This window comes from Hyperolius riggenbachi, chromosome 5, assembly GCF_040937935.1.
Source record: "Hyperolius riggenbachi isolate aHypRig1 chromosome 5, aHypRig1.pri, whole genome shotgun sequence".
Taxonomy (NCBI): domain Eukaryota; kingdom Metazoa; phylum Chordata; class Amphibia; order Anura; family Hyperoliidae; genus Hyperolius; species Hyperolius riggenbachi.
The window spans coordinates 373,036,182-373,051,430 of record NC_090650.1 but is presented as its reverse complement, the minus strand read 5'-3'; the positions used below and the strand labels follow the sequence as shown (position 1 = coordinate 373,051,430).

General features: G+C 42.7%; 1 protein-coding gene across 6 annotated transcripts in view; it reads right to left on the bottom strand.

Moving 5' to 3' along the window:
* RALYL (RALY RNA binding protein like) overlaps positions 1–15,249 on the bottom strand; it is an 835,206-nt gene that overhangs the window by 158,767 nt on the left and 661,190 nt on the right. The window lies entirely within an intron of this gene.

The following is a 15,249-nucleotide window of genomic DNA, read 5'->3' as shown; positions in this document are numbered from 1 at the left end:
TGTTTTCCGAAGACAAACTTATTTTTCTGCAGTTAGTGTTTCTTATATGAGCATAGAATGTTCACACCTATCAATCAGAATGGTGATTTCTAGTTATGCCCCTGTGAGTAAGTGCACAATTTTTTTCTAAATTATATGTTTTTATTTGCAAACCCTCTGCTTAATTGCCAACAAAAGCAAGTAAGCAGGATGAGTATAGGAACACTTTAGAGCTGATGAGTAGATATAGTACTAGTTCTAATAATTTTATAATATAATAATACCAGAAATGTCTATTCAAGCACAAAAGTATGACACCACGTTTCGCTGGTGCTTGCCAGCTTCTTCAGGTCAGTAAAGATAAAAAAAGGACCTTTTTGTCTGGCTGTGATGAATGTGAGCATCTCTACCTAGATAGTGGTTTTCATGATTATGTTTTTGGCCAACAAAGATCTGTTCAGATAGCAAAACATCTTTTTTTTTGCCTCAAATGGTTGCCCCAAAATGCTGATATTTGCTTTTCTAAGTCCAAATAAAGACCATGTGTGTTGATGGTGTTTTATTGGAAAGACTAGAGGTGATCAATTTTGTCTACATAACTTCTCAAATGAGAATTAATGTAGGAGCATTTGAAAAATGTGCAAGTCTCTGATTGGCTGGTTAAGGTCCTTCATCTATGGCGCACTTGTTTCCTGTGCAATTTAAAGTAGTGAAAAAAAGCAGGGAAAAAAAATGTAACATGATCACATGCTCTTATCCCAGCCAGTAGAGCCCTCCACATCAATCACCTGAACACGATCACTAGATTCTCCACAAATTTTGTTCACTGAGAATTTCTGTAAAATACATTTACATCTCAACTAAAAACAACTTCATTTTCACATCCAAAACATCCTGCAACTTCCCCAGAAACTCTAACATATTCTGTCAAGGAATGTTAATCTCATTCTACATACTCTACTCCACCATACATAAAGCACAGCTGGAAGGTCCACCTACCCGCAAACTGCGGGAATCAGTCTATAGCGGCGCTCAGTTAGTAACGTCGGCTCAAGTCAAAGTTGCTTAAAAAACACAATAATTCGGCCTCCAACAATCGCTGGAAGCCGATTTCATTCCCCCACTATCCATGGCAGCCTGGAGGGGGAATAGTAAATAACCTCCCTGGCGGTTCATTAAAATCCGCCAGGGGGCAGCAAATACGTTTTTTTTTGGGGGGTTTTTTCCGCTCAGCGGCATCCCCCCAGCCCCTCCGATCGCCTCCAGCAATCGGAGATCAGGAGATCCCATGGCGACGGGGCGGGATGACGTCATCGACGTCGTGACGTCAAAGGGGATTCCGATCCACCCCACAGCGCTGCCTGGCACTGATTGGCAAAGCAGCGCACGGGGTCTGGGGGGGGGCAGCTGCGGTGACGCGGATAGCGGTGGATCGGCGGGTAGCGGCGGCGATCGGGCACTGCACGCAGCTAGCAAAGTGCTAGCTGCGTGCAGCAAAAAAAAAATCATGCACATCGGCCCAGCGGGGCCTGAGCGGTGCCTTCTGGCGGCATAGCCCGAGCTCAGCTCGGGCTTACCGCCAGGAAGGTTAAAACGGCCCGGACTTATGCAGAAGTAGGATCAGCTATATATCGCTGTATCCTGCACCCAAGTCTACCGGCGCCGATTTCAAATGTACTCATTGCAATATCCTCCTGGTGTTCTATTCTACAAAAAATGCTACATTCTACCATGCACACTGTTGACGTACCTATCCCTCTCACTATAGTCTTTGTCTGCTAGACATCTCAACAAAGACTTTACTGGCTTCCTATTCACTCCAGACAGACTTAAATACTAAACCTTTGTTGTCTTTTTTGATTAACCACAGACCCACCATCTCTTCTATTTTGTCTTGTACCACCCACTTCTTTGTGGACATGTAAAGGATTGCGGATATGCCACCGCGCGGCCTGGCGGCGGGGCAGCTGTCTCCGCGTTCAGACCGGCGGTTTCCACACAGCAGCATGCGTCTGGTTTGTCTGAGCCTTCTAGTGCACACAGATGGAGAGCTACGCGTGCGCTGGGAGGCAGGAGCTTTATGCCAGGAGGAGAGGGATCAGCTGATCAGGTTGGTCAGCTGATCCCAGCGCAGACTGTCATTGGCTGAGTAGTGCTGGGTGGCACTGAGGAGCGCTGTACTATATATAGATCTCGCTGGTCAGTCTCAGGTTGTCTGCCGTTGCGAATACATATGTGTGAGCACTCAGACCATAGTCAGATCCCACAGTGTGTTAGAACCAGGTGGACCTGGGAATTCACACTTAGCCAGATGAAGCTTGTGTCATTACTGTGTTATACTTTAGATCCGTTCCAGGGTGTTGTGACCAAGGACCTCACACCCAAGCTTAGGAATACTGTGTCATTGCTATGTTATACTTTAGACCAGTTCCAGGGTGTTGTGACCACGGACCTCACACCCAAGCTTAGGAATACTGTGTCATTGCTGTGCTATACTTTAGACCAGTTCCAGGGTGTTGTGACCACGGACCTCACACCCAAGCTTAGGAATACTGTGTCATTGCTGTGTTATACTTTAGACCAGTTCCAGGGTGTTGTGACCAAGGACCTCACACCCAAGCTTAGGAATACTGTGTCATTGCTGTGTTATACTTTAGACCAGTTTCTGGGTGTTGAGGCCACGGACCTCACACTCTAGACTAGACATCTGCTTTATCTGTTATGACCAATTGCTCTCTAGACCTCTCTCCTGCTTTCTGATTCGGTACCTATGCATATCTGCCTACCTGTTGCCAAACCCTGCCTGTACCTGGTTACCGAATCAGCCTTCTGTCTCTGTACCTTATCTGCTCGTGTGTTGCTGACCTGGCCTGGCTAACCCTTCTGGCTGTCACTCATACTTTGAGTGTTCAGTCTGTCTGTACTACCTGTGACACTACCCCGCCAAGGTAGCTGCAGAGACCTCCTGTTCCTCAGAGAGGCCTCTCGGCAGTCCAATCAGGGGCTCTCTCCCTTAGGAGTCCTTTGGCTGCAGTATAGCCTGATTCCCAGTATTGCAGGGAATCATTGGCTCGCAGGTTATCTCTATCCCCTTTCCTAGGAGATAGTTCACACCCTGCCAAGGGCCACCTGCTCCTCAGGTGGTCCATGCTCATTGTTATCTGCGTCTCCCGCCCCACGGGAGACAGCCTACTGTTGCACCAAAACACTTACACTTTATCAGGTGTCCAGAGGTTAGTCATACTTCTGTCATACTGATTCTGCAGATCATCAATAATCGGGTATATATCTGTATTGTTGGTGATACTGCAGATCACCAATAATCAGATTCTCTCTGTGTGCTGACACCGATTGTTACAGGACAGAAGGAAAACAGAGAGAAATGCACCCTGTGTGTGTTTAGAGAGTTTAGCCTGTCTAATTCCCCATCTGTGAATCATCACAAGTGTAATTTGATCTCTTAGCTGGTGCCAGCATGCACACTGTAGCTCCTCGACCTGCACATGCTCCAGCATAATTATGTTATTACGTAGCACAGTGTGGTGCTGAAGGGACTAAAAGTATCAGACTTTGTCTAACACTTTGAGGCACATAGCCACATGGATCTGGCAGTTGTGCCGGCAGCCAAATGTGCCCATATAATATTTATACTACGTATCACAGTGGAGGTGGATGGGGCCGGCAACAATCAAAGTGCTGATCTTAGATGCTTTGATCTAAAGAGGCTGACCTAGTGGCATCGATTTCTCACACGTCAGGCTGTTGGGCCTTTACTTAAAAGTGCCAGATATAGTCCCACACAGGATCAGGAAGGGCTAATACTTGGAATATCTGGAAGTTTAAACATTTCTCCTCTTAAGATAGCAACACAGTAATCATTCCGATCCACTATAAGAAAGCTTGGTGTACTTTCCTGAAGTCAGCTGCTCTATTGTATTTATGAAGATTCTCGGAACTAAAAGGATATTTACAGTAGGTGGTTTTACAAAAGTGGAATACAGGAAAAAATTTTTTCACAAAAATGTAATTTTCATGAATATATATATATATATATATATATATCAGCCTTTTGTTCTGTTTGCTAGCTGCATACATTGATTTTTTATTACCAAAGGTGATATGAGATGGATTTTTTGATTTTTTAACCTTAATAATAGCACAGACACTGCAGTGCTCTTGACATGAGCATGAAGCAGTACACATGCCTGTTTGATTACCCAATTTATTGGGAATATTGTGTGTGTCAGTGCGGTTCTGTGGTCTTGGTTCTGACAAGTGCAGAGGGTGCCCCTGACAGCTGCATCAGGCAGTGATGGGTATAAACACTAAGACGTTTTGGCATGAGGTTCTGAGTGACAGTCTGATAAATTAAAATTACAGTTGAAGAATAAGCTATAAACACTTTAAAGACTGTAAACAGCAACTCCATCAACTTTCCGTACAGATGACAGTACAATCTAGAAGGGATTGTATGCTTTTAGCAGAAAAAAAGAAGAATCCCTAAACCTTTAAAAGCCTTGCAGTCCAAGCATTAAACCCACATAAGGACTCCGGAGGCAAGTATATTTTTCCATAGGTGAAATGTTTTGGTCAGTCTCTAACTATAGTAAGTAACATAAAATAGTAACATTAGAGACTTTCTTGAAGGCTAAATAGTGATCTCCTAACTGCCGCCAGATGCTCCACAATGGGGCTGATTTGGCTGTCTTTGACCAGTGAGGCCTGTTGGGTGACCAGTTTTAGGTTCCTGGTGTGGCCCGGAGCTTTAAAATGAAAGTGAAAATAATGCAATAAAAAAAGTGCTTCATTTTTATAATAATTATGTATAAATGATTTAGTCAGTGTTTGGCCACTGTAACATCTTTCCTCTCCCTGATTTACATTCTGACATTTATCACATGGTGACATTTTTACTGTTGGCAGGTAATGTAGCTGCTGCATGCTTTTTTGTAAACAGCTATTTTGTAAACCGCTATTTCCCACAATGCAACAAGGTTCACAACCAGGAAATGCCAGGAGTACCACGGTCCTCAGAGTTTCTTGTGGGAGGGGTTTCACCACAATATCAGTCATACAGCACCCCCTGATGGTCTGTGTGCGAAAAGGAATAGATTTCTCATGTAAAAGGGGGTATCAGCTACTGATTGGGATAAAGTTCAATTCTTGGTCGGAGTTTCTCTTTAAAGAAGAACTGTAGTTAAAATAACAATAAATACAATTTCACTATTCATCTACAGATTATTTAGTCAATGTTTGTCCATTGTAAAATCTTTCCTTTCCCCGATTTACATTCTGAAATTTATCACTGGTTCTTTAGTTCTGCAAAGTGATCTGTGCGGAATGTTCATTACTGAGAGTCCTATGCACAGAGGGAGATGTTGCTTGCTTGGCAGCTGGAAAAAGCTGTTATTTCCCACAGTGCAATGAGGTTCCCAGACAGGAAACTCTCAGGACCATGGTCATGACATCGCACTGTGCAAGGGATTTCACCACAATATCAGCCATAAAGATTTCCCTGGTGATGCTCTATTCGAGAAAGGTAAATATTTCTCATGGGAAAAGGGGTATCAGCTACTGATTGGGATGAAGTTCAATCCTTTGTTAAAGTTCCTCTTTAAACGTTCCCTATAGAAGAGCACGAGCACGAGCACACACACGAGCACACACACACACACGAGCACACACACACACACACGAGCACACACACACACACACGAGCACACACACACACACGAGCACACACACACACACACACACACACACACACACACACACACACACACACACACACACACACACACACACACACACACACACACACACACACACACACACACACACACACACACACTGCATGATTGCAGAAAGAGCATGAGAACAAGAGCAATTCAAAATGACATCAGGTCAGGAATGGTCGGATATAAACACAACATGTGCACAAGCGGTTACTGTATATCCTTGAATATACGTCGACCTCGTGTATAAGTTGACTTCAATATTTGACCCTTTTAAGCTGGAATTTTTATTGAGTCAAGTATAAGTCTACCCAGCAAAGTTAATGGCTGCACTTGTGGACAAGAAAGAATAACCAGCTGCACTTGGGGACCAGGAGGGGTTAATGACTGCACTGCATACAGTATTGCAGCCATTAACCCCTCCTGTCCCTCAAGTGCAATAATTATTCCCCTTCCCCCGTTCCTTGTTGATTGTTGTGGCCAAGACTTTCAGACATGTTTTCTTGGCATTTCCTTTATCCCAAAAGTATAACTTACCACGGGGTAAATTGCTGCAAATCGGAATGTCACTAATAGTACACACATTACTCAATGTGCACAGCGTTGCTCATGACTCATGTACAAGTCGACCTCTATACTTTTATTTAGTGAGTCAGACCTAAATTTCTAGACTTATAGTTGAGTAACAGTAAATAAACAAGAAAAAACAAAAATCAAATCATAACACAGTAATAGCGACAGTAATGGAAGGTTGTAAGAAATACGTTTTTGTTTCATGCTTCCCAGAATGAAAAAGAAAAAACTCTGCATCTAAGTGCTAATATGTTACAAGAGAATAACACCCACCAACATAACAACATCAGCTTTACAACTAAAAAAATCAATGAAAAACGTATGTCTATAGAACAATGTGCGGATACTAGGTACAGTTATTAACTTCAAAAAATGTTATTCCAGTGTTTACAGCAAGCGTGTAAATACTTGAGAATAAGCTCTAAATACTTTAAAGTGTTAGTGTACTTATATTTAAGAGTGCTTAAAATATCTTAAAATTGGGCCCCAATCAATAAAGAATTTTACCTGCATTATTTATTTCACCTTCAAGAAATAGACATGTCGGCAGCAGTGTGATAATCATAACCCTAAGGCTGCTTACACACAGGGACGTTACAGGCGCACGTTAGTGCAGCCTGTAACGCTCCCTCAACGTACAGCAATGTAACACAAGTGGGCTGTTCACACTGCCCACGTTGCGTTACATGTAACGCTGCACGTTCTTTCGAAAGTGCAGTATGCTACGGCGTTACAGCGGCTTAAGCCGCGTTAGACAGTCTGCACATGCGCAGTCATGTTGGGGAGGAGCGGAGAGCGGCCAGGCACATGGCTAATTAATATTCACTGCACGTTGTGACGTGCAGTGTTTACTTCCTGGTGCGGCCGCTCTGTGAGGCGATTGGCCAGCGGGACCACGTGATGCCGCATGCGTCCAAGAGTACGCATCACGGACGCCAGAGTGAGCTGCACAACGCGGCTCACTCTGACGTTCCCAACGAAGAGCACCAGGCCTTGCGTTAGGTGCACATTATGCGACCTTAACCTAGCACCTAACGCAACGTCTTGGTGTGCAAGTAGCCTTAATTAATACAATTTTTTTTACCTCTTTAAATCCATCCAGCAACACGCACACAAGTGGGCTGTCACAACAAGCTGGGGGTAGGGATTGCGGTTTGAGTCCTACAGGAGAAAAGCGCTTTACAAATGTTTTGTTATTGTTGTATATACATGTTGCCATTTTGATGTAAGAGGTGAGATAACCGGCCTGATGCTGCTTTCTTATCTTATGAGTTCTAGCAGATCTCTGACAGAGGTTAAAATGCACACAGACACCATTGCTTTGGTTTCTCTCAGGAACACTCACTGTTTTTTTTCTGCTCTCTGAGTAAACTTTAACACTTCCTGGTTCCTGGTTGGACTATCCACAGACTTATTTCTACTGAGGTAAGTATTCAACTTTTTATTTTTAAACTTGACCCCGCTCCCTCAGTGAACTAGCGCCAGGGGCGCGAAACGGACGCTTGCCTGGAATCCTTCAGCCTGGCACCCACCTAGCCGCTCTTAGCTTTGCCTGACTCATGCACCTGTAAGTGTCTTAAACTTCCTAACCACTTTCTCCTCCTGGACGTAGAGCTACGTCCAGGAGGCCATGTGCGCTCCCGCGCGCTCCCATGGCCGATTGCGCGTGTGCACATGCAATCCCGGCCGCGGATCGTTAGCCCAGGAAACAATGAATCGGGCCATGGTGCCAGATCACTGATTCCTCTCCCCCGCAGGAAAAGCGTCAGCTTCTCTCGAAAGCCTTGCATTTCCTGCCGCCTACGTCCCTCTAAGCGTACATGTTACGCTTAAAATGAAGTCTTGTAAACAGACCTAAGTAAAACTACATCTACATTAAAAAAAAATATATTTACATTAAAAAAATTACTATTTATATCCCACCCTCCCAAAAATACCCAAATAAAATGTTTAATAAAAAAAAAACATTACAATAAAAAAACACATAAATATTTACCTAAGGGTCTAAACTTTTTAAATAGCTATGTAAAGATGAAATTTCTTTTTTTTATTATAAGCTTGCACATAGTGATGGATGCGAAATGGAAAAAATGCACTTTTATTTCCAAATAAAATATTGTCGCCATACATTGTGATAGGGACATAATTTAAATGGCGTAATAACCGGGACAAATGGGCAAATACAATACGTGGGTTTTAATTATGGAGGCATGTATTATTTTAAAACTATAATGGCTGAAAACTGAGAAAATGATTTTTTTTCAGTTTTTTTCTTATTCTTACTGTTAAAATGCATTTACATTAACCACCCTGGCGTTCTATTGAGATCGCCAGGGCGGCTGCGGGAGGGTTTTTTTTTTAATTAAAAAAAAACTATTTCATGCAGCCAACTGAAAGTTGGCTGCATGAAAGCCCACTAGAGGGCGCTCCGGAGGCGTTCTTCCGATCGCCTCCGGCAAGCATAAGTAACAAGGAAGGCTGCAATGAGCAGCCTTCCTTGTTTGGCTTTCCTCGTCGCCATGGCGACGAGCGGAGTGACGTCATGGACGTCAGCCGACGTCCTGACGTCAGCCGCCTCCGATCCAGCCCTTTGCGCAGGCCGGAACTATTTGTTCCGGCTGTGCAGGGCTCGGGCGGCTGGGGGGACCCTCTTTCGCCGCTGCTCGCGGCGGATCGCCGCAGAGCGGCGGCGATCAGGCAGCACACGCGGCTGGCAAAGTGCCGGCTGCGTGTGCTGCTTTTTATTTGAATAAAATCGGCCCAGCAGGGCCTGAGCGGCACCCTCTGGCGGTAATGGACGAGCTGAGCTCGTCCATACCGCTAAGGTGGTTAAGGTAGCTCTTAGCAAAATGTACCACCCAAAGAAAGCCTAATTGGTGGCGGAAAAAACAAGATGTAGATCAGTTCATTGTGATAAGTAGTGGAGGTGAACATTGCTCGGATGCATAAAGTGAAAACGACTGAGGGCTGAAGTGGTTAATAAACATGTGGAGCTGCAGGGCCAGGCCTACCTCTCCCTCCATTAAATATTTCTAAACTTCAGTAACGCTTTTAAACATACAAAACTAAAGTTTTCTGGTCTTCGATGTAAGTGCACATATGAGAGCTCTTAGTTGTTTTAATGCAGCAGTCCATGTCACACTAATAGGTTGTACTCGGATTTCTTGTAGTCACCCTCAGAGGCACAGGAGAAATCAATTAGAATGGCCGTCAAACATTTTGCCAGTTATTTTTGTACTCTTAAAGACAAAGTTTTGAAAATGGGCTTCTCCCACGCTTCCTTCTCACTTGCTAATCAGGGAAGCTGTCTAACCGCAGCATAGATGAAGGGAGAGTACAGGAGCTGCCATTGCTACCAGGGGAAATTAGGACACCAGTTCAAAAATAATCTATAGCAAAACCAGTCACATGTGGTTCAAGGAAGAATTCATGCGATCCAGTGGAGATTTCCTGCAGAAATGAAGCTTAATTGGTTGCCATGGGTAACCGATCTATTTTTGCTCTGGATTTTGCTGTTCTAGGTTTTGCATATCATTGATAACTGACTAATAAAGATATCACAGCAGTGAAAAGTTGTATAACTAACATTGCTGTGCAATAACACAACAAAAAGGTTCAATGAATAACACAAAAATTGTGTAACTCTGAATTAGTCTCTCTGAACAGATAAGCACAACTCTTTAAAGAGAAACTCCAGTGAAAATAATGTAATAAAAAAAGTGCTTCATTTTTACAATAATTATGTATAAATGATTTAGTCAGTGTTTGCCCATTGTAAAATCTTTTAAATCCCTGATTTACATTCTGACATTTATTACATGGTGACATTTTTACTGTTGGCAGGTGATGTAGCTGCTGCATGCTTTTTTGCAGTTGGAAACCGCTGTAAACAGCTATTTCCCACAATGCAACAAGGTTCACAGACAGGAAACTGCCAGTAGTACCACGGTCCTCAGAGTTTCTTGTGGGAGGGGTTTCACCACAATATCAGTCATACAGCACCCCCTGATGGTCTGTTTGTGAAAAGGAATAGATTTCTCATGTAAAAGGGGGTATCAGCTACTGATTGGGATAAAGTTAAATTCTTGGTCAGAGTTTCTCTTTAAAATTCCACCCCCCACTTTGCATTCAACTTAGATGGAATTCTAAAGGTGGGTACACACGTCAGATAAAAGTCTTTGGAAAATGAAAGATCACAGACCAATTTTACCCCCTTTCATGTAGTATGAGAGCCATACCTACACAGTCTATTCTATTGAGCTGAACTCCCCATCAGATAAAAATCTTTGCAAGATGCTGCACACAAAGACCGCTGTACACATGCAACAGATCAGTATCTGCAAAAGATCTGTTCCTGCAAAAGATCCATTCCTGCAAAACGCATTCATAGTCCATGATATCTGCAGACCTCATACACACCTTGTTTAACGGACAATTATCTGTAGATCAGATCCACCAGGTTGGATCTTCAGATCGGCAGATAATTGGCTGATCTGCAGATGAATGTCCATTAAACAAGGTGTGTATGGGATCTGCAGATATCAGACTATGAATGCATTTTGCAGGAATGGATCTTTTGCAGGAACAGATCTTTTGCAGATACTGATCTGTTGCATGTGTACAGCATCTTTGTGTGCAGCATCTTGCAAAGATTTCTATCTGATGGGGAGTTCAGCTCCATAGAATAGACTGTGTAGAGTATGGCTCTCATACTACATGAAAGGGGGTAAAATTGGTCTGTGATCTTTCATTTTCCAAAGACTTTTATCTGACGTGTGTACGCACCTTAAGTTTCCTTTAATAAATAAAGGTCGGAATCTGGCCCATTCTCCAGAGAAAACCTGGTTTCAGGACACAGTGCAGCACTGCTCTCTGAATGTCAAATAATGCCGATGTATTCTGTAATGAAAACATTGGCCTATTTTTACTCTGCAGCGAATTCCTCATGACAGCTCAGCCACTACTAAAGTGCATGGGGAAAAAAAACAGCCTCACCTCGCATACTAATAACTGCACTGTTAAATGCTCACCTCTTGTGAACTGGAATGCCTAAGAATGAAAGTAATGCCCTGCAAAATCAAGCAACTAGGCAGGAATATTCATGTAGAAATGAAAAAAATAATATATATAGACACACAGACAGATAGTTGTTATTCAATCTTGGTACAAAAAAAAGTTAGGTACTTATTGGTACCTCTGTAGGAGGAAGCCTCTGGATGATATTGTCTCCCTACACCCTTTCTGCGCTGTGCTGGGACCCTCTGTACAATCTTCAAAATTAAAGTTAAAGATTGCTTGCTAGTGTAGCGGAACTGCATCGCCGCAAAGTTTGGCCTGCGCAGAACCACGGAACCATTTGTTTGCAACTTTTTCTCTGTGCAGGAGCAGCTCCTTGCTGCTGCGTAGGTACGTACATTTGCATTTAAGTTTTAAAGTGAACCTGTGACTTTGTTAAATGCAGAAAATGGATACTTACCTAAGGAGAGCAAAGCTTCTGGATCCTAAAAAGGACTTCCCCCGTCCTTAGTCAGGTCGATTCAGCGATGCAACCCCCGAAACGCAGTACACTGTCCCTGCACAGTAGCCCGGACCTGCTCGGGCTCCGGAGGAAAAAGTCAAGCCGATCAGGTCGGTGCTACAGTGCAGGTGCAAAGGTTGAAAGTGGCTTTTCAGGGGGTCCCACTGTTGGAACAGGCCGGTGGAGGAGGAGGAAGGCTCACCAGGATCCAGAAGCTTCCTGAATTGAGTACCCTGTAGGCACACTTTTTCCCTTAAAGGGGAACTTCAGCCTAAACAAACATACTGTCATTAAGTTACATTAGTTATGTTAATTAGAATAGATGGGTAATATAATTTTTTACCCACCGTTTTAAAAGAACAGACAAATGTTTGTGATTCATGGGGGCTGCCATCTTTGTCATGGGGGCAGCCATCTTTTTGGTTGAAAGGAGGTGACAAGGAGCAGGAGACAGTTCCAACTGTCCTGTGTCCTGATAACCTCTCCCAGCTGCACACGCTAGGCTTCAAATGTAAGATTCAAAATGTAAAAAAAAAAAAAAAAAATTGCACCAAAACAGCAAAATGAGAGCAACAACATCAGAAATCCCATCATGCTTTGCACAGCATCAGGGGAAAAAAGCCTGGGCAGTTTTCTTCTGTGCAGCTAAAAATGAGGCTTGGATAAGAGAAACAAAGTTCTGATGCTATGAAACTGTTAAAGAAACACCAGGCCTTTTCAGTGCTGCTGAGTAGATTTTTAGTCCGGAGGTTCACTTTAAGGTGCACTTTAAGCTCAGCTTATAAAAAAGTTAATATTTCAATCAAAAATTGGTCAAGAATGCACTACTTTCTCAAACTTTTACCTTCAATCCAATGTTTTTTATTGAATCGAACATCTAAGTTGATGAAAACATTGCACAGTGTATGGCTGGCTCTATGAAGTGGTCGGTCAGCACACCAGCTTCTCAATGAGCGTAATTTATTTCCAAATCACATGTCAACACTAAGGTTAACAATTGTTTCGGGGCCACTCAGGGTCCCCTTCTTCAGAACTGACCGGCCACTTTTACTACTGGATTACAATGGGGTGTTGCTTAGTACCCAAGGTTATGCACCCGGAGTTCAACAAGGACAAGTGTGCCTATCTGCATCTTTTCACTTTTTTGGCTCTATGAAAGGACGTCTGAAGTGAGAGGGATATGGAGGCTGCCATATTTATTTCCCTTTAAACAATACAGTTACCTGGCGGCCCTGCTTTTCTTTCAGGCACCAGTAATGCCTGAATCACACACCTGAAACAACCATGCGGCTAATCCAGTTAGGCTTCAGCCAGAAACATCTGATCTGCATGCTTGTTTACTTGTTTCTATCAGGGTTTGAGAATTTCCGCCAGTCATTTTTTCGTCTAAAATGTTATTTTCAACATTGCATTACAAAATGTTATTTTCAACATTGCATTACAAAATTGATTTTGAACAGCATTTTTTTCTTGAAAGTCGAATTATACATTATTTTTGCGAAAATGAAGGCAAAAAGAATATCAACATTTTTGCTCATCACTGCTGTCTAGGAAAGGGATAAGCAGGGCAGCCAGGCAATCTGCATTGTTTAAAAGGAAATAAATATGGCAGCCTTCATATCCCTCTCACTTCAGGTGTGCTTTAAAGAGAATATGCACTGTAAAATTCTTACAATAAAAAGCATACTATTCTATTCATTATGTTCTCCTGTACCCCTCTGTGCTGTTTCTGCCTCTCCCTGCTGCAATCCTGGCTTGTAATTGTAATTGCCATTTTTATGCAGTGTTTACAAACAAAATACATAGCAAGTGATACACTGAGAGTAGCTCAGTGTGTGAGTCATACAGAGTGTGCATGGGCCTGGAGAGGGTGTGTATAGCTTCTATCCAATCACAAGCAGCACAGCACATTTCAGCCTGACTGCCTCAGCCCAACAGAGCCGACAGAGGATTAAAAGAGATAATACAGCCACTGTGCAAATAGGAAAGGCTGCAGTAAGACAGAGCACATTAGAACAGCTATAGGAACATATAGGATAGAAGAAATAAGGCTCAACATTTTGTTACAGAGTCTCTTTAAGAGCGTCTTTACAGCAGTGAAGACCACAGTGACAGTCTTATAAATGTCACAGTCTCCACTGTTTGACAAGGAGGCCCAACCTGTCTGCCAATCTGCTGTTTGTGCCATCTGGTTGGACTGTCTTGAGCCATGAGCATCAAAGAATGATCAGAATTAGAAATTTTTTGGGAAAGAAAAGGCATCTTACATATGCCATATGCTTTGTTTCAGCTGCACATTTAGCTTTTTGCTCAGAGTTCAGCTTTAAAGCCTCTAAAAATCCAATAATGCAGTTTATCATGCTCATTATGACACTTCTGGGAACTCAGCAAGAGCCCATTTGTCTTCCCATCAGGCAGCGCTGGGAGGTTGTTATATGATGCCAATGCCCAATGGAAATCTACAGCAATAGAAGTCTACATTAAGCATATGCTATTTTCTTCAGCCGCATAAGGTGTGCCCTGAATCTGAACTTCCCATATGACTTCTATACAAAACATTTGTGGTTATTTGTGGTTTGAAGTTCTATTTCACTGGCTTTATGCAACATGCAAATTTGTTTCCCAAGATAAATTTAAAATTCTACTGCTGCACCACACAAGCATAAATAAGTTGTGAAAACTAAGCAAGAGGCAGCGCTTAAAGTGTACATGAACTGAATTTAAAAATCCTCAACTGAAACTGGCACCATTCAGACTTAAAAGTCTCATACCATCATATAAATGTTTCCTACTCTCCTCGTTAGCGGATTACAATACAAGTCAAATGTATGTCTAAGGAGCCACATTGTGCCCGTGGCCAACAAACATGGCTACCGTATGTACTGTACTGATATGGTTACACACTACATGCCACAACAACAAATGACACACATTAAAGTGAACCTAAAGTGAAAAAAAAAACATGAAATAATGAAATGTATGTGTAGTGTGCATAAGTAATAGAATATTAGTAGCATAGAAAAGAGTGTCATATTTTTATTTCCCACTATAAAGCTTAGTGAAAAGGGGCGCCTAAGTGTAGATACAATTTGAGTTAAAAACAGTAAAAATATAAAAAGGAGAGGTGGCTCTCACTCAGTGCTTTTCGCTCCCGAATCCATTAGCACTTTGATTGGCCTGAGGAAGTGGGCTCAGTCCCACAAAATGCATTGCCTGTGCTAAATAAACTCTTTGTCTTATCAGACTGTTATTGAGGTAAGCCACCTCTCCTTTTTATATTAACTGTTTTGAACTAAGTTTTATCCACACCTGGGTGCCTCTTAACCCCATTGTGCATATATACCCCCAACTCATCAAGGTTGGAGGGGTTCTCCTGGCCTCACATAATGTTATCATGAGAGGCAGCCCTTTTCTCACCAGGAGAGGGACTGCATCCAGTCCAGG